Here is a 26,740-nt window from a genome sequence, read left to right as displayed (position 1 = left end):
TAAAAGAGCCCACACACAGATTCAATCAAACTCACCCCCTCTGAGCTCCAGGGCCAGAGCAGCAGACTGAAAGACATCAGAGACGTACAGGGAGGAAATGAATTGTCTGGCATCAGGGTGAGAGATGGGGGACATCTTTCTTCCAAACAGAGGTGTTGGCAGAGGCCATTGTTCCTTTTCTGTGTCTTCCCCCTACAAAGCCAGCAGATGGGTGCTATATCTGAGATTCCATCAATGTGGCTCACACTGTATACTCAACCCTGGTGATTCTCTGAGGCCCTGCACTACCCACCCAAGCTGTTTCCAGTGGTTTTTCCATATGAATGGCTTGCCTGGCCTGTGGTTCAGATTTTCTTAAATTCTCTCAAACAAGCAGCATCTGGCTTCAAGGAGCCTTGTACCTATTGTTAAGTTGCCCCAGGCCTAGAACTAGTAACAGCCTGCCTTGGTTTACAGCTTAGCCTCACCTGGGCACCACCAAGCTCAGCAAAAGTAGCAGCCATCTACAGATCATTTTGTAGCTAATGTTGTGTGACCCCGGACGGAACATAGGCAATGGCTGACCTTGGACATGTTAATAGCAATCAAGGCTCAACTATAAGAGGAGGGCGTGCACAACCCACACAGTAGGCGTACCTTGCGTATCCAGCTTGGGTAATAGGGGAGGCTGTGCCACTCGACCATACAGGACACCTACTACATTAGGCCACTCTATCAAGCCTGGGAGACATAGTAGCTCTACTTAATACATTAAAACAAACACAGGGAGGTGACCAAAATGATAAGACAAAGAAGCATGGCCCAAGTGGAAAAAAAAAACAGACCAAAACTCCAGAAAAAGAACTAAACAAAATGGAGGAAAACAGTATGTCAGATGCAGAGTTCCAAACACTGGTTATAAGGATACTTGAGGAACTTAGTGAGGACCTCAACAGCAGAAAAAGGATACCGTCAGAAACGAAGGATACTCTAATTAAAATAAAGAACAATAAACAGGGAATCGACAGTAAAGCAATTTGGAACATAAGGAGCAAAAAAACAACCAATCATAACAGCAAGAAAAAAGTAGAATCCAAAAAAATGAAGATAGGGTAAGGAGCCTCTGGGACAAGTTCAAGCATACAAACATTCACATTATAGCGGTACTGGAAGGAGAAGAGAACGAGCAAGAAATTAGAAACTTATTTAAAATATAATGACAGAAAACTTCCCTAACTTAGTGAAGGAAACAGACATACACGTCCAGGAAGCACGGAGTCCCAAACAAGATGGATGCAAAGAGGCCCACCCCAAGACACATCATATTTAAAATGCCAAATGTTAAAGACAGGAAGAAAATATTGAAAGCAGCAAGAGAAAAGCAATTAGTTACTTACAAGGGAGTTCCCAAAGACTGTTAGCTGATTTCTCAAAAGAAACTTTGCAGGCTAAAAGAAATTGGCAAAAAATATTCAAAGTGATGAAAAGCAAGGGCCTACAGCCAGGATTGCTCTACCCAGCAAAGCTGTCATTTAGGATCAAAGAACAGATAATGAAATTCCCAGACAAGAAAAAGCTAAAGGAGTTCATCATCACCAAACTATTATTATATGAAATGTTAAAGAGGCATCTTCTTTAAGAAGATAAAATATATGAACAATAAAATGGCAATAAATACACACCTATTAGCAATTGAATCTCAAAGACAAAATAAACAAACAAGCAGAACAGAAACAGAATCTAAAATACAGAGAACGTTTTGATGGTTACCAGACTGGGGGTTGGGGCAATCAGGCAGATGTGTAAAAAAGGTGAGGGGATTAAAAAGTACAAATTGGTAGTTACAGAAAAGTCATCAAGATGTAAAGTACAGCACAGGGAATATAATAGTCAAAGAACATATATGCAGGACCCATGGACAATGGTGTGCGGATTGCATGAAGGAGAGGAGGAGGCTGCACAGAGGGGAACAAAGGGGGAAAATTTAGGACCACTGTAACAGCATAAATGATAAAATATAATTTTTAAAAAGCAAAAAATATAGTTCTCATTTTAATTGTTAAAAAAATAAAAACAAAAACAAGGAAAGAAATCCACCTTCTTAACTGAAGCAAAAATTCTGGTGGCAAAGTTCAGAAATCTGGATTTTGAAAAAGCACCATAGGTGATTCTAATGCTCACTAAACTGGAGACCACTGATTTTAGACGACATAGCCTATAGAACTATGGCTAATTAAAGAAATATAGGTTCAATATAAGAACATATTGGTCCAAGCTGTCTAAAGAAGAGTTGAAGTTAATGAGTTTCTCGTAATTGGGGTTATTAAAACCTAAGTGTTCAAATTTATGGAATGTTATAGAAAGGGCTCGATTAAAACAGGTTAAATCAGATGATGTGTTTAGGTTTCCTCTTAACTTACCAATCATCACATTGTCTCCCAAAGGACACATCCAACATCTTCAAACATCAAACTTACCATGTTTGTCTAAAAACTACCTTAACCAACTTATAATTCTAATTATCTTGAGTCTCAAACTAAAAACCGATGCAAAATTTTGTTGACTTTCCTTCAGTCCTTACATTGAATATTTTACCAAGTTTTATCAGTGTAACAGAGATTTCAAAAAATATTCTTTATATAAGAGTTTCAAGAAAATACTATCCAAAGAGTTTCACTCGTAGTCAAGTAATTAATATGCTGCATTATGTACCCTACCTCCTAAATATATGTTGTGTATTAGAATATTAAAGGTTTTAAGAAAAATCCTGGAGTGGAAAAGAATTGATCTTTGTTTAACCTAAAGTTCTAGAAATCATTCCATGGGCGACATGGTCCTCTCAGAGAAAATCTGGAATTTCTTTATCAGACTCTGAAAAATTTATCATTTTTCAAATGTGAAGGCACACTTAAGTATTTACAATGTGCCTAGCATTGTAGCTGTATGGTTAAATGAAGGTTTCAAGAAGCTTATGATGTAGTTAGAAAGGCAGACAAAACACACATTCACATAAATCTTCAGGACTAAAATGCAATTTCTGACTTCTAGCAATGTGCACTTTTCACTACAGCATACCATTCCATTTTCAGATGCCCAAAACTACTTTTTATCTAAAAACTTAGTTCTTTTCCTTTCTTTAGAATTTTAGAATCCTCTGCCACCTGGAACCATTTCCTATTAAAGAAAATGGAAATAAGACTTGGGATGTTGTTCCTATCCAAAAGCAGTTAGTATGCTGAGAACAGAGAACACTTGAAGAGCCTCCCTATATCTTCTGAAATCTAGATGGGCATATTGGGCTTTGCAGAGTAAAAGATGCTACTGGATTTATTTATAAGCCAGTATATACCATACTAAGAAAACAAAAATATGCCTTTTAATTAAAAATATATTATAGGAAATGTAAGTCACACAAACGTGGGTTTTTTTTTTTAATCACATGTAATGGCAAGTTCTACATGTCCCATGCATAAAATGAAAACAAAATTTGAATAAATGTAGAAGATCTGATTTACTTCGATCACTTTTCAATTACTGAGAACTTATGCTTAAGAGCTTATGCTTAAATGCTGGGTAAACTAAGGTGAAAACTGTACAATATAAATCAAATGAAAACCTGGGCCCAAATATTTTTGAATTTTGAAACTGACTTAGGCTGCTACTACTATTACAAGGAATAAATAATAGAGAAAATGTTTTCTTTCTGGTGCTTAATCAACAGTATAGTTCTAAAATTATCAGTTTATATAGTGTGTGAACTATTCAAGTTAACTCTGCTGACCTTATAACAACTATTTTATCACTATAATAAACAAGTGCACAAAATCATTTCTTGGAGATTGAACATGATATAACAAACTTTAAAGCCCTTTAATAACACATGTAAGAATAACTGAGGCACTGGTATAACTAAACTGCTATTAAGCAAAAGAAAAAAATAAAACAAAAATTGGCATTTCACACAATACCACTGTAAAATAGAAACATACACATCACTGACAACAGATAAATAAGAAACATCTGAATGTTCTGCAACTTTATAGTATAGTGCTGTAGAAACTTAAATTAAAATAATTACTTTTGCTGTATATTTCTTAATACTTAATTCCTATAGGCAACTTTGAAATCACTTAACTAAGTCTGACTCTTTAAAATAAATTTGTATTAAAAGGGGGGAAACTCCATTCTTTTCAACTGACTAAGATTGTAAATAAGCTATCTAACAGGACCAAGAGTAAACAGATGAGCCACAGGCACAAAGAGTGAGACTCGTCTCTATACATATGTGAAAATCTACGCAACCAGTGAAAGAGAATACCTATGATGGACTCCACAGAGGCATCAAACTTACTCTGTACAATGAGTTCTGACCTGCCACATTTAGTAAAAGAGAAATTATCTAGGTCCACAAACTTTAAGTGCGGTTAAATTAAATGAGACATGGGGTGGTTCCCGCCACCTTCCACCCCTATTTAGAAGGCTAAAATTTGATCCAGCATAAAAAGGTGTGACTTTTACTTGGGTAGCCCTTGTTGACTAAGTGTTAAAAAAAAGAAAAGAAAAGGCATTTGCTATTATAACAGGATAAAAACTAACGCCTCAAAGTGTTACCTGCTCAGGCCTTTTAACAAATTTGTTAACACTATTAGTTATATTACTTCACCTTTCTCTTAGTGTGAACTGGTATCAATTACTTAGTCAATTTTATTATGTTATTAAAATACTGGATTAAACATGAACCAAAGTGTCAGCTGAAAGAAATGTAAAAGAAAGAGTATCACTGAACTGCAACACTCCAATAATAACTGAAGTTATAGTTATCTTGAGAAATGACATTAAACACTTCAAAACTTGTTTAAAAATTATTGTAGGAGTAAATATTACATAGAACTTATTTGTATACTCATATTTGGTCTTACATTATAGAATTATGTTTAAAGGTCTATCAAAATATGTACTTTTCAACAAACAGAAAATAAATTTTATAAACAAATAAAAGTGACTATTTAAAAAACTAAAACAAACATATATTGAATAGTTAACAGAAAATAATTCTTAATTTATGATATCCAATATAACCCTCAACCAATTCTGTCAAAAATTTAAAATTTTAATGCAACTGGCACCTTCAGTTTCCTCAATTAAAAACAAAACTAAAAAAACCCACATACGAAATAAGCAAACTGAAACATATACAAATAACTACCACTCTGTTGTTTATCTCTTACTCAGAAAGGTAAGAAACAACCTTTTAATACTTTAATTTTGTGAGTATTAAACAACCAGTGTGAAAAACAAGCTGCATGTAAACTATTTCTACTGCCTGAGCTTCAATGACTAGCTGAGGCAACCTGTTATAGGAGGTGTTAATTGGCAATAGGAGTACAAGTCAGAAGCATGTTCCCTATAGCCTAACCCAGCAAGGCTAGGTCATTAAACTGGAAATGAATTCTTTCATGTCGACTTAACCCTTTCAATGCATGATTTCAGCAGAGTCCTCTCAATTAATTTTAAAAACTTGTTACATTTTAGAATTTTAAAAAGTTCCAAAAAAAAAGGGTCCTTTGTGACAGTTCCAATGACTCTATTATTCAGACGAGAAGAACAAAACAAGTTAATTGCAATGTATTTTTGAAACTCTCCCCTCTGAAAAACATACACACGAACTGTATTTGCTTATTTTAACACTGAAAAGAAGGTGTAGGATAGTGTTTAGAAGTAGCTTGGAATCATTTAGTCACATAGTTTTGATTTACATTTCTGTTTAAGGATCCAACAACTATCCCATGATAATAACTTAATCACCTTAATCTTGGAATAAAGCAGTAGTAATTTTTTATTCGCATTATGTTCGTACAAAAATCCCCAATATAAAAATGTTTTGAAATATATATGTTAAACACCTTTCTAATCATCTTTCATTATTCTCGTAAGGTGCAGTCACAGCATATCCTGATGACTGGTAGCCAAAAAGCCAAAATTCCTTTTATGGCATGATCTCAGAGGTTTCCAGATGGCACATTAATTCTTTAAAAAAAAAAAAAAAGGACAAAAAGGAAAGAAAAATAAGAATGGAAATGTCAAAATAATGATGTAGTGCTTTAAAATGCTATATTTATAAATGTTAATATTCCCATATTTTTAAACATTATAGACATTTAACTTAAAACTCAATTATTTAAATATTCTAAATAGTGGAATTAAAAAATTAACATACATATGCTTCATCTTTCATTTCTGAGTAATCTTGGAAATATTTCCTTAATAAAAATAATATAGGACTAAGAACCAAACATTAAAAAACCTGTAATACCTAACACTGGGTAGCTTGTGATAAATCAATTAAAACTTACCAACATGACAATGGAGACATAATTTAATTCACTGTTGTAATACAGCTGGACTCTTGAGTAAATATAACCAATAATATGCTTATTAGAAATTTGACCAGCAAGGGCTTAAATAATAATGGGTAATATAATGGTTCAAGGATGTAAAATATAATTAGAATTATACTATATTCCTACATCCTATTCTGTAGTCTTTTTCCTACCTCATCTATCTCCTTCTTTCAGTCTTCAAATTATTTGACAAATTCATTTCTTGTTTCTATGAAAACTTTCTTTCTCTAGACCTACCGAGCTCCTTCGATACAGCAAACCTAAGTAGCTGCTGTGGAGCCAATATCTTAAAAATATAAAAGTTTCAGTGGGATTAGGCAGTGGGGTGAGGCAATATAATAGTAATAGCAGGGTAAAAGGGAAGATGGTACCATTACCTGGTTATAAAGGCAATTGATCAAAGTGACATAGGGGCTGATGGCCCAGTGCACAATGACCAACTGTGACATTTCTTTCTCTTTAAGACCTGATACTCACTTTGAAACAATGTTCACCTACTTAAAAATGTGTGTGTGAAATATGCCATATGGACCAATCACTCTAGACATCTTTGAAATCTGTCTCACTAGAATGGGGACTATCCCACACTGGTAACTTTCATTCTGTCCCATAGCAATGAGGGAGGAGCAAGCACAATGTTCGGCTACCTTTGCTATAAAGCATCATCATTTTCGAGGATCAATTAATCAGACTTCAGAAACCATAAGATAACTACAAATGTTTAGGAGTGGCTAAAATGCACTATCTTTTATAACTGGAAGTAGGGTACCAGAAAAAAGCAGAACTTGAATATCCTGCAACAGAATACTAAGGTATCAGATTTGTTCCATAATAGGCCCTATAACTAACTTTGGCTTTGAAGTTCTTACGGTCATGGGTGGCCCCTTCTTCTTTTACACTGTCCAATTACACAAATATTTATTTATGCATTTAAATTACAAAACATGTGAAATATAGTCAGCCACAAATGAACTGGCTATTTTGAGAAGCATACATAACTTATTAGCCTATCTTCTAAATTATACTATGCAAAGCCAAGTATGGAATGTCTCTCTCTCTCTCTGTCTCTCTGTCTCTCTCTCTCTCTCTCTCTCTCTCTGTCTCTGTCTCTCTCTCCCTCTCTCTCACACACACACACACACAATGAGTGTTTTTATTTATTCACTTAACAACCACAGCCTTGAAAGCCCGCTTGCCATGGTACTGGCTTAAAATGTTCACAAATCAGAAGAAAGAGAAAAACCATAAATGTAACAAAATCAATTAAGGGCAAAAACAGAGACATGTATATGGGGCAGAGAAGTCGGAAGAATCTATTTGGTAAAATCTTCCATTATGCTAAGGATTGAAGATATGTAAAACTGTTCTAAGAAAAAAATATAAAGAAGAAGAAGGGAGTGATGGGTAGAGACATTCCAAGAAACGAAAATGACACATTTAAAGGCAGAAAGACATAAAACAGCAATCATTCTGCACATACTCATTCAAAGTTTTTTAAATAATAAAATGGATTGACTAAAGCATGGATTCTTAAAAGTCAAACATCAATCAATACTGTTTCAAGTTCAGTGGGTGTTGTTCTGAGGATTTAACTTTTTTTTAAGTCATCTTTAAAAGAAGTGCTTTTCCTTATCCACTTTTGCCTTTATGAAAAATATTCAGCACTTGAGAACATATATCAGTTTGAAATTCTCTGACATACTTGAGATGATGTGTGTTTTTCCATAGAAAACGTTGTCTTAAAGCAATATGTAATGTCTATGGCTGACAGAATTTATACAACTGTTGTTTCTGACTCAGTCTTAAGGCAAGGGGCTATTTCTCTTTAACATCTAATTCTCAGAACAAAATATTCTTTCAACAAATAGTATTATAAAAACCTGATTAACTGACATCCAAGTAATGGGTACCACTGGAAGAGAAGACAAATCAAAGCTGGGATTGCCTGGATTACTGACCAAAGGACCTGAAGGTTAAGTAGATGCTATTGTGATCAGCTGTTAGAGCCCCTAAACAGCCATAAAAGCCAGGCCCTAGGGCTGTTAACAAATAATACTAATAACCTTGCCTGTTTAGGTATATCTTGCTTTTTATTTTTCAAGTACATTATATTTGCATCTTGTTTTACATTTTTGAAATACATGATTTATCAAACCTAGGGGGGGGTGAATATAGGCATGGCTAGGAGAAAAAAAGAAAAAGACTTAGGAAAGTTCCGTGTGCCATACACAATGACATGCATTAGATATACGATGAATGAATTAGATGTGGTGCTAGTCCTTAAAATGTACGTAGAACACAGATAATACAAGTAAATATAAAAATGAATATATGAGGTCCAGAAAGTATCCAGCCATGTAATATGAAAGAGAAATGTTTATTGAAGATACAAGATATACTGTACATAGGACAATGATGCCTCAGTCCTCTTCCGAGTAGGCACCTCACACAGTTCTCCCAACTGCAGCACAATGTTCGTTCTGCTCTGGAAGCAAAAGCTGCAAAACAAATTTTGCCTTGACACATTTCATACCAATATCCTGCATCAAAATCTTGGACACAGTTTTCAGAATCCCCAGATCAGCTTCTAGTTCTTGCAGTCAGTTGCTGATCTTTGTTGATTGCAGCCCATACATGTTCAACACTCTCAGGGGTTCCTTGTTGCAGGCCTCCTAGAACCTTGATCACTTTCAACAGATTCCTATCTTTGAAGCATTTGTGCTACACATTTATTTGCACTGCAGTCATCGCATCATCCCCAAAAGCCTTTTGAATCATCTGAATAGTTTCCACGGGGGAATGGTCACGTGTAACGCAAAATTTGATGCACTTGTTGCTCTACTCACTGTCATTTTGAATGCAGGGCCACACAGCACACATGCTCACTCAATGTCATCTACCCCCTCCCACTGACTAGTACAGTGAAGTCATCATTATTCACACATGCGCATTCCAGTCGACTCCCCTTGGCTGCCAGGTTACACGAAAGTCATGCAAACCATTCTTGTTATATTAACAATGGCTGGACTTTTTCTGGACAGACCTTGTATAATTGTAACTTGGGTTTGGTACCAAAATACAAAAAGAGAATAAATAGGCCTTGGGGGCATAATAAAAACAAGGTCTTATTTTCAAAGAGCACCCCCCAGAAAGCAAATAAGCAATGAAGACATAAGCCAGTGGTTCTTAACCCTGTTTATTACCCAGAATCATCTGGAGAGCTTAAAAAATACTGATGGCTAGGCCCATCCTTAGAGATGCTTAATTAAACTGCTCTGGGGTAAGGCCTGAATATCTTTTTTATTTTTTAGCATCCCAAGTGATTCTTCGTTTGTTTGGTTTTTTTGTTATTACTTTTAAGACTAAAACACCCATGCCAAATGGTCACTCAATTTCCTCTTCCAGAAAGAGCACAACTGAAATTTTATCTTAATAATACACACATATATTTTTACTTTTGTTGGAAATCAGAATCTACTTTGAAACATCTTCTCTCTCCAAATGCTTAACTAATGATTAACCAAGAAAAGATTCACAGTTCAGAGCACACTGTGCAAAAGACACTGCTGGTCTCTCCAACTTCTGCCCCTCATATAACTAACAGTGCCCTGAGTAGCGCTTCTTCAGATGCACTGGGTTTTCTCTGCTGCGCACTCCTCCCATTGTGTCATTGAAGTCGCATTAAGTAAAAACTCTGTAAGGGCTCAGCATTCACTTATTTATAACTTCACAGAGCATCTAGGTCAGTGCTCTGCATACTACTATCACTCCCTGACAGGACATCCTTTTAACATTTTGAGTGCCAACGTTGCTGTGAGCGATGCTGACAAATTTTCCCAAAAGTGCCAGTGTCAATCCCAGCAACTCTTTCTTCAATGGCTATAAATGTAAATAACAATGGAATAATTCGTATTTTAAGTTTTGTTCTCTTTTTTGTGTGTCTCAGGTTATATGTGGATATAACTTTTTCTCATGTTGATCCAAATTTCAAATTTTTACCCTTGTTCAAATAATGACATATTAATTGTTATAATTTTTACTTACATTTTAAATGGCCTATTTAATTCCATTTATCTTTGCAATAATCGTTGGAACCCTATGCAGTGTGCATGATAAGGAAGCTTTTGCTAATGGACATTTTCACTGCTTCACCGTATAGCATTAGCATTTTTTCTGGTGTCTCAGCAGCGAAGGTTTATTGCTCTCACAACGGAAATGCGGAGAGTCCTTGAGACATTTGACAACCTCATATGGAGAGATAGGAACCTGAATATGGGTATGATATAGAGTGGGGGACCTTATACCATCTTACAATGAGTCAGTCTTTCCATTGAGGAGCCACTGTTCACTGAGGAAATGCAAAGTGCTGCATCTTAGGTCCATTTCACCAGCGACAGAATCACAGAGAGTCCTTGAAACATTTGACCCCCTAATCTGGAGAGATAAAGACCTGATATCCTCTGATAATGAGTCAGCCTTTCCGAATGAGGGGAACGTTGTTTACTGTGGAAATGCGAAGTGCTACACTGGCTCTCAGGGTATCCCTATAGGAGGTTGTAGACACAACGAAGGTTCGTCTCTCTCTGCGTTGGAGCAGATTCGGATGTCACCACTGCCCGACGGTGTTTGCGGTAAATGTGCACTTTCTTCTGCTTTGCATAAAAAGTATCAAAAATTGGTATCCTCTCGGTGAAGCGATATTCTTATCATACTAGAGTGGATCATTCTTTTGTGCTGCAAGAGCAAGACTACTTTTGAGAGTCGTAGATGAAGAAAAGGATTCAGTTGAACTTTAGCCAGGGAGTGATCTTATATGATTCTTATGGCCAGTATTCATTCATTTTGTGCTCGTGTTTTTTTATATTGGAAAGACATTTATAGAAAAACTGAAAATGAGTGCCCCAATGAAGAGAAAGGAAACTTTGCATGAAGAAGAAATTTCTAAATTGATCAGTGATGAATCGAGTGACAGCGATTTTGTGATAAGTGGTCTCGAAAGCAGTGCATCTGAAGATGAAGTAAGTGAAGATGAAACTGAACCATCTTCTTCTGAAACTGATGCTAATGAAAGCTGCTGGGTTGAGAGGGATGCAGATGGGCAGGGCACAACACAACTGCAACATCAGTTTGCAGAGCTTCCAGGTGTGAAGGATGCCCCACCGACTCATTCTAAACCAAGTGCTTATTTTCATCTCTTCTTCACTAAGTGCTGCTGAAGCTGATGGTCACCGACACCAACAGATATGCACAACACTGCCTTCGGTCACACAAAAACTTATCCCCTAATTCTAGAGTGAGTTCTTGGAAACCAATGACAGTTGCAGAAATAAAAGCTTTTACAGCTTGTATACCGAACATGGGTATAATTACTGTAAACCAAGCATGTACAACTACTGGTCGAAAAAGAAATCTTTGTCACCTGGTAGGTTCCAGCACATGTTCTCTCGTAACCAATTTCAGTTATTGTTGAGGTTTTTTCATCTAGTAGACAATTCCAAAATCCCCACTCCTGATGATCCACCTTATGACCCATGTGCTAAATTTCAGCCAATAGTTGATCATGCCAATTGTACCTTTCGGCATTACTATACTCCCCACCAACAACTGAGCACTGTTGAGAGTTTGGTTGGTACCAGAAGTCACAGCAGATTATTGCACTACTTGCCAAATAAACGCCATCATTGCTGGGGAGTAAAATTTTGGATGATGTGTGATGCAGTCTCAAATTACTGTCTTGTATTCTATGCTTACCTTGGAGCAAAAAGTAATACAAAGATGATGTGAAAAAACATGGTTTGGCCTACACTGCAGTAACTAAATTGCTTACCATACGAAGTTATATGAATTAAGGTTACCCCATCTTTGGTGACAATTTTTTTAGTTCGATTCCCCTGGCTAGGTACCTCTACTCAGTAGACATACACTACAGGAACACTTCATAAGAATTGAAAATTTCTCCTTCACCAGATTCTACAAAAGTTCAATGTGGGAGAGGTAAGATTTTTTAGAAATGCCTTCCTGTTACTGTGTGGGTTTAGGGAAAAGAAATCTCAAAGAAAGCAGGTATTGCTCCTTAGCTCTTATTCAGGTCCAACAGTGTCGAACATAGCATCAACAAGAAATATGACACCAGTATCCAAGCCAGACATCACATTGGAATACAACCAATACATGGGAGTCATAGATACATCTGATATATGCTTTACATGTATTTGGATGAAAGAAGGACACTAAAGTATTGGAAGAAGGCTGTGTTCAAAGTATTATCAAGAATGCTGCTGAATGCATACATTCTTTATAAGGAAAATTTTTTAGGTGGGAACAAACCAATGTCCCAATTGAACTTCAACACCTCCATAATAGAAGAGCTTGCCAGAGAATGGCATGAGGTTAGAGACACTGTTAACAAATCCAGCAATGAAGAAAATCCACCAGGTCCCTCTCACGTATATGGCGTAAAGATGCTTCCAGAAAGAAAGCTAAGATTGTGTAAGGAATGCTCAACACCGGAAAGAAAAATCAGGTCAAGAATAGTATGTGTGAGATGTGACAAAGGGTTGCACCCAAGATGTATCAATAACCACAAATGTTAATATATAAACATTTTACTATTATTGTATTATTTTTGCACTTCATTTTTGTTTATGAACTGTTTTTCACTGTTGATATCTATTGATATATGTCTCTAGTGTGAATGCCATTTGTGTTCATTTTTTTGGTACGTTATGAGGTTTTCTTTTCTTTTCAAAAATTTATGCAATATTTGGCATACTTCTTGCTTGTTATCTATGTTGCTATGTGTTTTTTCAAATTATAATCATAGGCTTCACATTATGCCACATATTATACTTCAAAAACCATACTGAAGAAAATAATTTATTTTTTCTAAAATAACTGTTATAATAAAATAATTTTAATGCAATAAATTTTTTGCTAAATTGAGTCAAAGAACACTGTTCACAAAAGAAGAATGTATTTACTATATGTCGGCAAATTATTATAAGTTATTATAAATAATAATGTTTTTACAGACGTTTTTCATAAATGTCTGCATTTCTTAGCAAAATAGCCTGGCATTTCTCACGCAAATTTTAGCAATTACACATGGCACTCAAAGGGTTAATATTTAGGCCTTACTTACTTACTTACTTTTACTTACTTAGAGGGGAAGGGAGGAAGAGAAACATCAATGTGTAAGAGGAACACTGATCAGCTGCCACAACTGGCTATCTCTCACACGCCTCCCAACTGGGGACTGGGCCTGCAACCCAGGCATGTGCCCTGACTGGTGTTCCAATTTGCAGGCCAGCACTCAGTCCACTAAGCCACACCAGCCAGGACGAAGATCTTACCAGAAAAGTAGAGAAATTAAGAGAAGGCTACTGACATAATAGAAAGAATTCCACACTAGAGAAAGATTATCTAACACACAAGAAAGATGCTCAATAAATAACTCTTCAGTCTCTCTATAAAATAAATGCAGTTTTAGCTTTTATTTTTTATCAAAATCTCACACTAAAACATGCTAAGCAGGCATTCTGATGCCTCTGTGAACCAAGCACACAGGAAAATGCCAAAGGCAACCCCTTGCTTGTGTGGTGTCCATTAAGAACTTTAGATCCCTTCTCCCAGAAGGATAGATAAGTATGTTCAAAGGGCAGAATAAACGAGAGGCTAGAGAAAAGGAAACTAATATGTTTGAAGTATACTTAGAAGGGAACAAGAGACAGAGATAGTAAATCAATTAGGCACCAGATGGGATACAGGGGTTATTCACTAAAAGAGCTGATCTGTCTTAGGCCCTAAGAGTGGGAAGTTGTCTTCCTGGGAAATAAAAAGGCCAGTGAGGTAGGTATGTTGAGTAGGTGAGTAAAAGAGAGAGCCATGTGACAACTATCCACAGAATGAAAAATTAAGGTTTTTTTTCTAACTAACCAATGTTAGTTTGTTTCTTTTAAACTTACAAAGTATTTAAGAGATACAAAAAGATCTAATAAATACATCACTAAGCTTATGAAATAAAACATCACTAAAAGAGTTGGGATGAGGCTCCTATGTTGTCCTTATTCTTTTTAAAAAAAAGATTTTATTTATCCATTTTTAGAGAGGAAGAGGGAGAGAGAGAAGGCGAGAAACAACTATGTGTGAGAGAAACATTGATCGGTGCCTCTCTCATACGTGCCCCAACTGGGGACCTGGCCCACAACCCAGGCATTTGCCCTGACTGGAAATCAAACCAGTGATCTTTTGATCTAAAAGACGATGCCCAACCCACTGAGTCACACCAGTCAGGGCTTGTGTCATCCTCTTGATTGACTGCATCTTTCTCTACCCCTAGTTGTAGCCACCAGTCAAACTTTGGTGATTATGAAGCATTTATTTATACTTTTACTTAATAAGTATATATAGGTAATATATAGTATGGTAATTGCATGTTTTAAGTATATATAGGTAATATATAGTATGGTAATTGCATGTTTTAAAATTGTATAGAAAAACTTCATATAGATTGCATTATTCTTCCACTTGCTTTTTTCCTTCATGAATTAGTCATGTTGATATATAAAGATCACCTACTTAAAAAAATTCGATTGTTAAGTGAAATTATGCACACATTTTCCTACTAATGGACAATTAGGCTGTTTTCAATTTTTTGTATATCTAGAAATCAGCAAACTCCAACCTGTGGGCAAGCTAGCTGATTGTTTTTGCAAATAAAGTACTAGAAAACAGCCAGGCCCATTCATTTTAGTATTATGTATGGCTTGTTTAACACTACAATGGCAGAATGGAATTGAGTAGTTGCAACAGAGACCATTTGGTCCACAAGACTAAAATACTTACTATCTGGCCCTTTATGAAAAGAGTACCAACCCCCTGTTATAAACAATGCTATCATGAATGTCTTTGTATCCATGTGGGAAACTTTCCCTAGAAAACATAATTGGAAAATGGTCTGCTAGATTATAGGGTTGGCCAATCTTTATAAGATTTTACCAAAATGCTTTCCAAAATGGTTGTATACTACCAATACCTTACATGTGTTTATAGACCATTCATGTTTCTTCTAATGTTCATATCTTTTGCCCCTTTAAAAACAATGTTTTTTTCCTTACTGATTTGTAGAAGCTAAATATCTAAGGCTTGGTCTTGCATATATTAGATATATCTTTCCCCATCTGTGGCTCACTGTTTTCTTTTTTACATTTCTGTATGCCTCAGGTGCATCTGAAAAATGAGGATTATAACAACTTAAATTCATACAGTTGTTGCAAAGATTATAAGTTAATATATTCAAAGCAGTTAGAACAATGCCTAGTACATGTGAGTGCTCCACAGATGTAAACTATTTATTTTGTAATAGTGTTTTATAAAGGAAAATGAATGTTAAATTTCAATGTAAATTAATTTATTAATAAGTCCCTTTAGTATGTGTGCTATCTTGTTTTAAAAATACTGCCTTACATAGTCAATTTTCTGTGCCCATAAAGCAATATAGGTCTCAACCTATCTTATTTATTAGTAAGTACCTCAGAATGCTAAGAGCATTTTCTTTAATTTGATTTCAATTAACTCAATTTCAGCATATTTTCTTAAAAATGTAAGTACAATTTAAATACTGAGCTCTTTAAAGTTCAAGCAGAAAAGAGAGCTCCATCTAGAATATCCAGTCCAACACAAAATTCTCCCATTAAAAAGTAAATAAGAGATATGTGCTCATGTCCAAAATACGAGTAAAAGGAATTAAATTTATATTACAGTTTCTGAGACACGGTTGATTGGCTACAAAGGACATTGATCTCTGACAGCAAGAAAACAATGGAGGTGAGCCCTACTACTACCTAGCTTACTGCCTTCAGACAGTTTCTAGGCTGTAGTTCAGGAAAAAGGAAACAGGCAGGGCCTAGTGATTCCCTGAGTTGAGGTGACAGAGCTGAGATCAGAGATCCTAGCAGCTAGAGTTATCAGGACAGGGTACCAGAGAGAAAATAGCTACAAAGAGAGAAAAGCCTAGAGATCTTCTGAGGCAACCTCCCCCTCACCCAAGTATTCAGCTGAGTATCAATCAGTGCATGTGTATGAGAAAACTACCAGAGACTGGGGTAAAGAACCACCTGAAAGAAAGAAAAGAATAAGCACCTACCTCTCACATAGCACTGGAAATACTGCCTATTCACCATCAGCCAAACTGAAAACTTCAAAATTCACAGAGCATTGACTAGAGTAGATGGAAGGGTCTTGCCTCAATAGTGGAAAATAATGAGAGCTAGACTAAACACTGCTCCAAATAACACATATCAAGAATATTAATAAGAATAAAAAAATCAACATAAAACAAGGTAAAATTCACAATGTCAGGCACTAGTAAAAATTTACCAAGGAAGCAAAGAAGTAATAAAATATACCTACAATGAGGAGATAAGCCAATCAACTGATATCCATCGTGAACTGACAGAGATGCTAAAATTATAACACAACAATATTAAAATGTTATTATAACTGTCAAAAAGTTAAGTGGAGACATGGAAGACATAAAGACAGCCCAAACCAAACTTCTTGAGATAAAAAATAATACATTAGTAGCAACAGGATAAAGTAGGGGGTAAATATAGAGGCTTGGTGGAATTTTATCTCTATGGTGTCCACAGATGACCAAAAGGTGAAAAATAATTGGAGGCAATTAATGGAAAATTAAACCTTGTACAAGGAAAAAAAGAGTGAATGCAGATGCAGCAATAGAAAATGAAACAGAGATCAAAAGGATTGAAAAAATATTAACAGAGACATCAGTGAACTATGGTACTACTACAGTCAGGAGATTATGTGTCTCTGGGATCCCTGAAAGGGTGGAGTGGTGGTAGAAGAATAGAAAAAATATTTTTAAAATGTCAAACTTTATTGAAACAATGAAAATAATATACCTACAGATAAACTCAACAAACTACAAGCAAAAGAGACATAAAGAAAACCACATCAATGCGCATAATTAAAAACCAATAATAGCCTTAGCCAGTGTGGCTTTGTTGGTTGGGCGTTATCCACAGACTGAAAGGTCTTGGGTTTGATTCCCGGTCAGGGTACATGCCTATGTTGTGGGTTTGGTCCCCTGTTAGGGCTTGTGCAAAGGGCAACGAATTGATGTTTCTCTCCCTCTTTCTCCCCCTCCCTTTCCCTCTCTTAAAATCAGCAGGCATGTCTTCAGGTGAGGGTTTTTTAAACAATCCAATAGTCATTCCAAATTTAGATTTAAAATTAAACCCAATGCTAAAGAAAAAATCTTAAAAATGTATAGAACAATAAGGATAGATACAGAGATCAATGAAACAGGATTTAAAGTTCAGAAATAAGTCTTAATATATACAGTCAATAAACTTTCAACAAAGGGGAAGATAATTCAACAAGGAAAGCAGAGTGTTTTCAAAGCACAATGTTGGGACAACTGAATTTTATGACTATATGCTAAAGCAGGAGCCCCACCTCACACCCTGAACAAAATGGATCACAGAACTAAACATAACAGTTAAAATCACACAAATCTTTAAAGACAATAGAAGTTAATATTCATGAACTTGGTTAGACAATGATTTCTTACTACATCAAAGCACAAGTCACTGCCCTGGCTGGGTAGCTCAGTTGGTTGGAGCGTCATCCCATACATCAAAAGATTGCAGGTTCGACCCCTCAGTCAAGGCACATACAGGAAGCAACTGATGGATGTTTCTCCCATTCTTTTTCTCCTTCTATCTCCCTTCCTCTCTCTCTAAAAAGCAATGAAAAAAATGTCCCCATGTGAGGATTTAGAAAAATAGACTTAGATAAAAATTTAAAAACTTTTGTGTTTCAAAGATCACCATCAAGAAAATGAAGACACCTGACAGATTGGAAGAAAATATTTGCATATCATATAAGGGAGACTGTGTCCATTATACAATATAAAGAACTTTTACAATTCAATATTAAAAAGAAAAATAGTTCAATTGCTTAAATTGGCAATAGACCGCCACTATAAAAATGTTACATCTTTATATGCTATAAGAAGAAGGATAATAATACCAGATATAAATATAGATCTATAAAATGGAAAGAACACTGAAAATGATAACAAGGTAGGTAAATATATTACTTTTTTCTTATTTAAATATATTTAAAATACAACAGACTGCTGTGGAAAACTACATGGTAGTTCCTCAAAAACTTAAAAATAGAATTAACATATGATCCAGTCATTCCTCTTCTGGGTATACCGAAAGAATTGGACATAGAGAGTAAAATGAATATTTGCACACCAACATTCAGAGCAGAATTCGTAACAGTCAAAAGGTAGAAACAACCTAAAAGCAACCTAAATGTCCACCAATGGGTGAATAAACACAAAATGTGATATATCATAACAGAATATTATTCAACCTTAAAAAGGAAGAAATTCTTTTAAAAATATATTTTACTGTTATTACAGTTGTCCCAAATCTTCCCCCTTTACGACCCCCCCACACTCACACACCTTAGTTCATGTCCATGGGTCATGCCTATAAGTTCTTTGGCTATTCCATTTCCTATGCCGTTCTTAACAACCCCGTGCCTATTCTGTACCTACCAATGTGTACTTCTTAATCTCTGCACCTTTTCCCCCATTCTCCTCCTTCCCTCTCCTAACTGGTAACCATCCAAATGGTCTCCATATCTATGATTCTGTTTCTGTTCTGATAGTTTGCTCAGTAGTTTTTTAGATTCAATTGTTGACAGTTGTGAATTTATTGCCAATTCAGTGTTCACAGTTTTCATATTCTTTTTCTTAAATAAGTCCTTTTAACATTTCATGTAATAGCGGTTTCTTGATGATGAACTCTTTTAGCTTTACCTTGTCTGGGAAGCACTTTATCTACCCTTCCATTCTAAATGATAGCATGCCAGATAATCTTGGTTGCAGGTCCTTGCTTTTCATCACTTTGAATATTTCTTGCCAGCCCCTTCTTGCCTGCAAAGTTTCTTTTGAGAAATCAGATGACAGTCTTATGGGAACTCCTTTGTAGGTAACTTTCTGCTTTACTCTTGCTGCTTTTAAAATTCTTTTTTTATCTTTTACCATTGGCACTTTAATTATGATGTGTCTTGGTGTGGTCCTCTTTGGGTCCAACTTGTTTGAGACTCTGTGCTTCCTGGACTTGTATGTCTACTTCCTCCACCAAATTAGGGAAGTTTCCTGTCATTATTTTTTCAATTTCTTGCTATTTCTCTTCTTCCAGCACCCCCATGATTCAAATGTTGGTACATTTGAAGTTCTACCAGAGGCTTCTTACTCCACCCTTGTTTTTTGTTACTTCTTTTTTCTTCTTGCTGTTCTGAAATTTTTTTCCCTTGTGTTCCAAATCATTGATTTGATTCTCAGCTTCATCCACTCCACTACTGATTCCGTTTATTCCACTTAATGTAACCTTTATTTTTGCCTAGGTCTTTTTTATGCTGTTCAAGTACCTATTGAGTTCCTTGAGCATCCTAATAACCAGTGTTTTGACTCTGCATCTAGTAGATTGCTTACCTCCATTTTTGTTTAGTTCTTTTTCTGGAGTTCTGTTCTGTTCTTTGTCTCCTCATTTTGGCAGCCTCCCTGTGTTTGTTTCTATGTATTTGGTAAAGCTGCTATGACTCCCTATCTTAGTAGTGTAGCCCAATGTAGAAACGCGCACTGATAAGTTAGATGGGGCAGAGCCTTAGGTAACTGCCTGGGCAGAGCAACTGATGTGAACCATGTTGAAGTACTCTCAGATAAGGGGTGGCTGCTCTGTGGCTCTGTGTGGAGGAGAGCTCAGAAAACGGACAATGACCGCTTTCTGGCCTCTGGAGTTTTTTCCGGGAGGGAGTCCTTCTGCCAGACATTTCAGGTTCTCCCAGTAGGTGACAGGTTCCCTTCAAGTTGCTGTCCGGATCCCAGAAGGGAGTCTGCACAAGTCCCAAGTCCACTGCGGACCCTTTAAGAGGAGACACCTGAGAATCCTGCAGTTTCTTCTACCGTCCCAACCCCCACCTGTTTTTATAGCCAGAAGTTATAGGGACCTATCTTCTTGGCACTGGAACCGGCGCTGGGGGGGTCTGTTCCGCTTCTCTCCTCCTCCTACTCATCTAAATGAATGTGACTTATTTAATTCCTTGGTTGTCAGACTTCCATACAGCTTGATTTTCTGACAATTCTGGGTGATAGTTGTGTTGTAGTTTAGTTGCAATTTTTGCTATGACTGTATGAGGAGGCAAGATTATCAGACTAGTGTGGAGACGCCTCAAAATATTAAAAATGAACTTACCTTACAACCCAGTGATTCCACTTCTGGGAATATATCTGAAGATACTCAAAACACTAATTCAAAAGAATATATGCAGCCCCTTGTTCACTGCAGCATTATTTACAATAGCTAAAAATACAGGAGCAACCTAAGTGTCCATCACTAGACAAGTGGATTAAAAAACTATGGTGCATATACACAATGGAATACTACTTGGCCATAAAAAAAGAATGAAATCTTACCTTTTGCAAAAGCATAAATGTTCCTAGAGGGTATTATACTAAGTGAAGTGAGTCAGACTGAGAAAGACAAATACCATATGGTTTCACTCACATGTGGAATTTAAAGAACAAAATAAACAAACAAACAAAATAGAAACAGATTCATAGAGAAGGAGAACAGACTGATGGTTGACAGAGAGGAGGGAGAGTGAGCAGCTGAGTGGAAAAGGGATTAAGAATTACAAACTGATAGCTACAGAACAGAGATGTAAATCACAGCATAGGAAATATAGTCAATAATATCATAATAACTATAGGGCCAGGTGGGTACTTGAAATACTGGGGGACCTTTCTGTAAAGTACATTATTGTCTAACCACTATGCTGTCTGTATATCTGAAACAGAGTAATACTGAAAACAATTGTTTTAAAGTCAAGATTATCAAGACCTACTATATGCTGCTATTAGAAAGGTACTTCAAATAGGTTAAATAAAGATGTAAAGAGGTTAATAGGAAAAGTACAAGCAAAGATATACCATATTAACACTAATCAAGAGAAAGCTGGAATGTCTACATTAACATCAAACAATTTCAGAACAAAGAATATTACAAGGGGTAAATGTCATTATGTAATGATAAAGGGTCAATGGGATCATCTCAATAGATGCAGAAAAATGATGTGACACAACCCAACATCCATTCCTGATGAAAACTCTGAACAGAGGGAATTTTTATAACTGATAAAGAACATCTATTTCAAAACCTACACCTAATATGCTTGATAATGAAAAGAATGAATGCTTTCTCCCCTAAGTTTAGGAACAAGACAGGAATGTCCACGTTTATTACTTCTATTCAATATTTTACTGAAGGTTCCAGTCAGTTCAGTAAGGCAACAAATAAAAGGCATCCAGATTGAAAAGGAAGAAGTAAATTCAGTATATAAAAAAGATGAAACTGTACCCCCCCCAAACTAAAATAATGATAGGATATTTTGGAATTAGAATGGCTAAATATGAGGTTGAATCCTCACTTAACTGCCTAAAGCTAAGACTCAATTTCCCTTGTGAAATCGGGATAATCATACCCATGGTAATGGTTATCACGAGAATTAAATGATATATGTGCTATGCTTAGTATAGTGCCTGGCACAAAGCTGCTACACTACTCTACCTACTACTTTTAATAATAAAGGTTGCCAGTTCAATTCCGAGTCAGAGCACATGCCTGGGTTGCAGGTTCAGGCCCAGCAAAGGAACGTGCAAAGGCAACTGTTCAATGTTTCTCTCCCTCTCCTTTTCTCTCCCTTCCCTTCTCTCTAGAATCAATACAAGAAAAAAAAAAATTTTTTTTAAACAACCAAAGAAACAAACAAAATACAGCACATTACCTTCACAGAGCATGTCTAAAGCTGGTTCTTAATCCATATACCTGTGAAAATTTTGGTTACTGAATTTTAAATTTTAATCTAATTTTTCTTTAACTATAAGTAAACCATGCATATGACAGTACAAAATGTTGACAATAGACCTTAATGAAAAATGAAGTCAAGGAAAATTTAAAATGAACTTATTAATATTTGTCAGTAAACTAAGAATGTAAAAGTCACCTGTGTTAAATAATCAAGTTGCAAGTTTTCATGTCTTCAATATAATTCTAAGGGCTTTATTTCAAATAAGCAACATCAGTGAAAATACAAAAGAAAAAATATATCCAAATTCATAATATGCTTCTATAATCCATATAATTTTTGGACCTATGGCTGCTTCTAAATCGTATCAGCATTTTTATTTTCCTGTTTTCCACCAATATTCTAATATACCATAACCTACTCAAATATAAGCAATATTGTATTAAGACAGTGAACTTGCTAAAATTTAATACTTGGCTGATAGGCATGGTACCATGTAAAAGCTTGAAACGTACAGTTTTGGGAGCTGATATAGAAAAGTTCTAAATAAGCAAATGAAAAGTAATCTACAGATGGTTATGTGCAATCACAGAAGTCAAGTGAATAAAAGGTAGAGTTCTTATACTTAACCTAAAATGGGCTAAGCAAGCCTTCAGATATTCTGCCACAATTCAACATTAAACATGGGCTTCTGGGCTTGTTATTAAAATAATAAATGACGGTAAGGCTATCATTATCTATTACCCTTAATTTGAGCTCCTAGCACTATGCTAAAGGTCTATTATATATATTACTTCTAATAACCATGTAATCCTGCAAAGTCAATATAGTTGTGCCTATTGTACAAATAAGGAAGCTAAGGCTCAAAGAAGTTTAACCAATGTGTCCAAGGTGACCAAGGTAAGAGGTGAAGTCTCACTTCAAAACTGCCAGTGTTGTACTAAATATCCTTTTGAAAACAATGAGAAACAACCTAAGTGTACGAGGTCTGTCTAAAAGGTATTCAGCCATGTAATATGAAAAATAAGAGACATTTATTGAAGAAGATACAACATACAAGAAACATTGCACATAGGACAATGATGCCTCAGTCCCCTTCAAAATAGGCACCTTGGGACCTCACACAGTTCTCCCAATCGCCATCAGCTGCCCAGTCATATTTTCCTGAATCCCATCAAAAGTCTGAAATCTCTTCCCTTTCAAAGGTGATTTTAATTTTGGGAAAAGCCAGAAGTTGCAAGGCACCAAATCTGAGCTATAGAGGGGCTGAGTCACCTGGGTGATTTGATGTTTCACCAAAAACCTTTGCATGAGACATGATGTATGAGTGGGTACACTGTTGGGATAAAGCTGCCAATCACCAGTGGCCCATAGCTGCGGCCTTCTGAATTTATCGTATAGTTTCCACGGAGAAATGTTCAAGCTTAATGCAAAATGTTGGGCAACACTGAGAGAGAATATCTTTGGAAGGACAGAAAGGAACTGGTAACAGTCATTGTTTCTAGGGAAGGGAACATAAATGGCCAGGATGCTTCTTAAACATATACACAGTTATAATTTCTGAACTCCGTAACACAACATATATTACTAATTTAAAAATACCTATTTGCCTATTTTAAAAAATCTTGTATAGTTCTCAAAAAAAAACCCTTGATTTATGCTAATTAGAAGTAAAAAAAAAAAAACTTAGAAGTTCTGAGGTAAAACAGAATAAAAGGTAGAAATCATCTCTTCATAACTTCCTAGGAATACTGCTGACCACTTACCCTAATTTTATTAAGCACTCACCTATTCACAATACTATTTGGGATACCATGCAAAATATTATAGTTGCTATTTTTGATGAATTAAAAGAAGAGGAACAGAAAAGAATATCAGAAGGAAAATTCTTACAAAGCATTGAAAGAGGAAGGCACAGGGGAAAGATCTATTCTTTTGGAAGAAAGATATAGGTCATATTCACATCTATTTCTCTTCTTGTATTTCCATTCAATGATCTACAGAAGAGTACTTAAAAGCAACAGTCTTTCAGTTCTGCTCTGAAGTCACATTTTTTCCTGAATGCCATATTTCTTCAAATATCATAATACACTGAACAAGTTACTTAATTGCTATATGCCTTAATTTCCTCACCTGTAAAATGGAAACCTGTTGCTGAACCAAGCATATTTACTAACTACTGGGTATTTTTGTCTTAGAAGAGGGCAAAAAAGGCACAGTGGTCAGGTACCATAAAAGAATAAACAAAACATCTGAATAGTGCTTTTCTCTCATTAGAAGGTGGTCAGCTGGGGGAGGTTAAAGAGCCAGGGGCTGATGCTAATACATGAAAATCTAACCTGGAAGAAAAATGAATAGAAACAGGATACCAAACTATCCTCTTGCCTAACATTAACACCATATTTTTCATTCTTTCTTCCTGCTCTATGAATCTCAGACATGTTTGAATGTAGTCCAGTTCTAGAGCATTGCCTTTCATTGTTCCCAATACATACTGCCTTTCAGTGAGTTTGGGCAGGTCAGAAGTCTGTGCCGGGGCAGAATTGGTGTCCACAAAGTGACAAGGGCATAAATTTGTCCTCACACAGACTGGTGACCAGGAAGCCTGCTCAAATTTCAGGAATCTAGATTTGTGGGAACACAAAAGCATAGTATAGTCCTATCAGATAAAAATGTCACTCAAATACTCCAATACCTAATCATATCCACAATCATTCAAAGAAGCCAACTTACTGAAGAAAATGTCCTACAAAATATACGACCAAACAAGGAAGATGTGGCACAGTGATAATTATTTCCAGAAATTTATAATTTCAAGTTATTAAACAAATTTTAAAATGTAATATTTACCAATAAGTAATTTAAATCCTTAAAAATGTATAGGGCAGATGTTAAATTCATTTCACACAAAGGCTACATGTATAAATCGCAACACTTACATGGCCTTGGGCTACTATACATTTATTTAAAGGAGTGAGGCATTTGAAAGTGAGTTTATATTAATGGGAAAATACAAAGAACCTTGCCCAAGTGTGCCAGCTCTATGGCCCACAGCAATGAGCATCACCTGCCTGTGCCAGTCAGATCACCAAACAACATTACTGTGAAGGCCATGAAAGAAGCTGTTAACATTCTAGTTTAATCTCAGCACAAGCCAGAGCAGCAGATTAAGCAGAACTTTACATCAGTGGCAGGTCTCCTAAGTTCTCTTGATATCACAGAATTCATAAGTGGGATCAGTATGTTCTAAAAAAACATGGTACTGCAAAAGGAAATAAAGGTTCCACAGCATCAAGCAGTATAATACTTGAAACCTCACCATGAAAGTGACAGTTTTCAAGTGCCATTTATGATGCCCTAGTCTGGAAACATCCCAGCTAACCCATCTGATCAACAATTTCACAGATGGAAGCACTTGATGGCTAATTGGCAAGTCTATTCAAATAAAACAGCTCTCTGTACCTCTTCTTATATTATTACAAGTCAAGGTACAACAAGACTGGTCATTCAAATTAGCTTAACAAGAGACGCCTCTTTCCCAAAATGATTATTTTAAATGAAATAACATATTTTGGCAACCAGTTTAGAGCATTAATCAGTTTCTGAATAGTAAGGAAAATGTTTTATAAATTAAAAGGAGTAAGAAATGTAAGCCTTCATTAAAAAGTTGTACTATTTGTATCCTCTACCTTTATCAATATGTCAAGATATATATTACCATAGGGAATAAAGTGAAATATTCATCCATTACTTAAATATTTTTAAAACATAGACCAAGTATTACATGTCAGAATAAAGAAAACCCCTCTCAAATATTTTGTTTCCTAATATTTAAAAAGCAAGCACCTTACTCTTCACCTACATGCAATAAAAGTTTCCAGACTATTTAAGGGTTTTTACTTTATGAAGCAAGTAGCCAGTGACAACACTAAAGATATTATCTACCTGAGAAAATGGTGTTGATGTAGAGTAGGCTTTGGCATCCAAAAGACTTGTGTTCCAACTCAAGCTCCACTTCTTGTTAGTTCTATGACTCAGCCTTATAATATGGAATTAATTATGCTTACCCACATAGGACTGTTGTGAGGACTAAATGAGATTAAGTACATAAAACACCTTACATCAAAATATGAGGCACTTAGCATTAATCCATTTGGCTCTCATTCCCATCCCACTTCTATAAATTCTAGAAAGAAATCCCGATACACCTATCAGACTATGTGGGTTCTCTTTACAGACCCATAATTTGCTCCATATCCCACTGACAAATTCCCTACTCAGAGTATCTGGTCGTCTACCCCAAAGAAACTGCCAAGGAAGAGACCTGTAAAAAACAAACAAGCAAAAACTGAGCTATAAGATATCTGAAGTACGGGTGCTGGGTGGAGGGGAACAAGACGGAGAAAATTGGAACTGTTGTAACAATATAATCAATAAAAAACATTAAAAAA

The 26,740-nt window shown here is 35.8% G+C and overlaps 1 protein-coding gene and 1 long non-coding RNA gene across 2 annotated transcripts in view; both read right to left on the bottom strand.

The window, feature by feature from the left end:
• PSMD14 (proteasome 26S subunit, non-ATPase 14) overlaps positions 1-26,740 on the bottom strand; it is a 102,451-nt gene that overhangs the window by 55,831 nt on the left and 19,880 nt on the right. The gene's annotated exons all lie outside the window — the stretch shown is intronic.
• LOC150022113 (uncharacterized) lies at positions 45-26,641 on the bottom strand. The gene is made up of 3 exons (XR_016511741.1): positions 26,235-26,641; positions 24,785-24,913; positions 45-192 (listed from the first exon to the last, which is right to left on the bottom strand). It is a non-coding gene; the product is annotated as an uncharacterized LOC150022113 (long non-coding RNA).

This window comes from Furipterus horrens, unplaced genomic scaffold (genome assembly GCF_987537825.1).
Source record: "Furipterus horrens unplaced genomic scaffold, mFurHor1.1.pri manual_scaffold_1, whole genome shotgun sequence".
In the NCBI taxonomy this organism is placed as follows: Eukaryota; Metazoa; Chordata; class Mammalia; order Chiroptera; family Furipteridae; genus Furipterus; species Furipterus horrens.
Note: the sequence above shows the minus strand (reverse complement) of the source record. Positions and strands in the feature narration are given on the sequence as shown.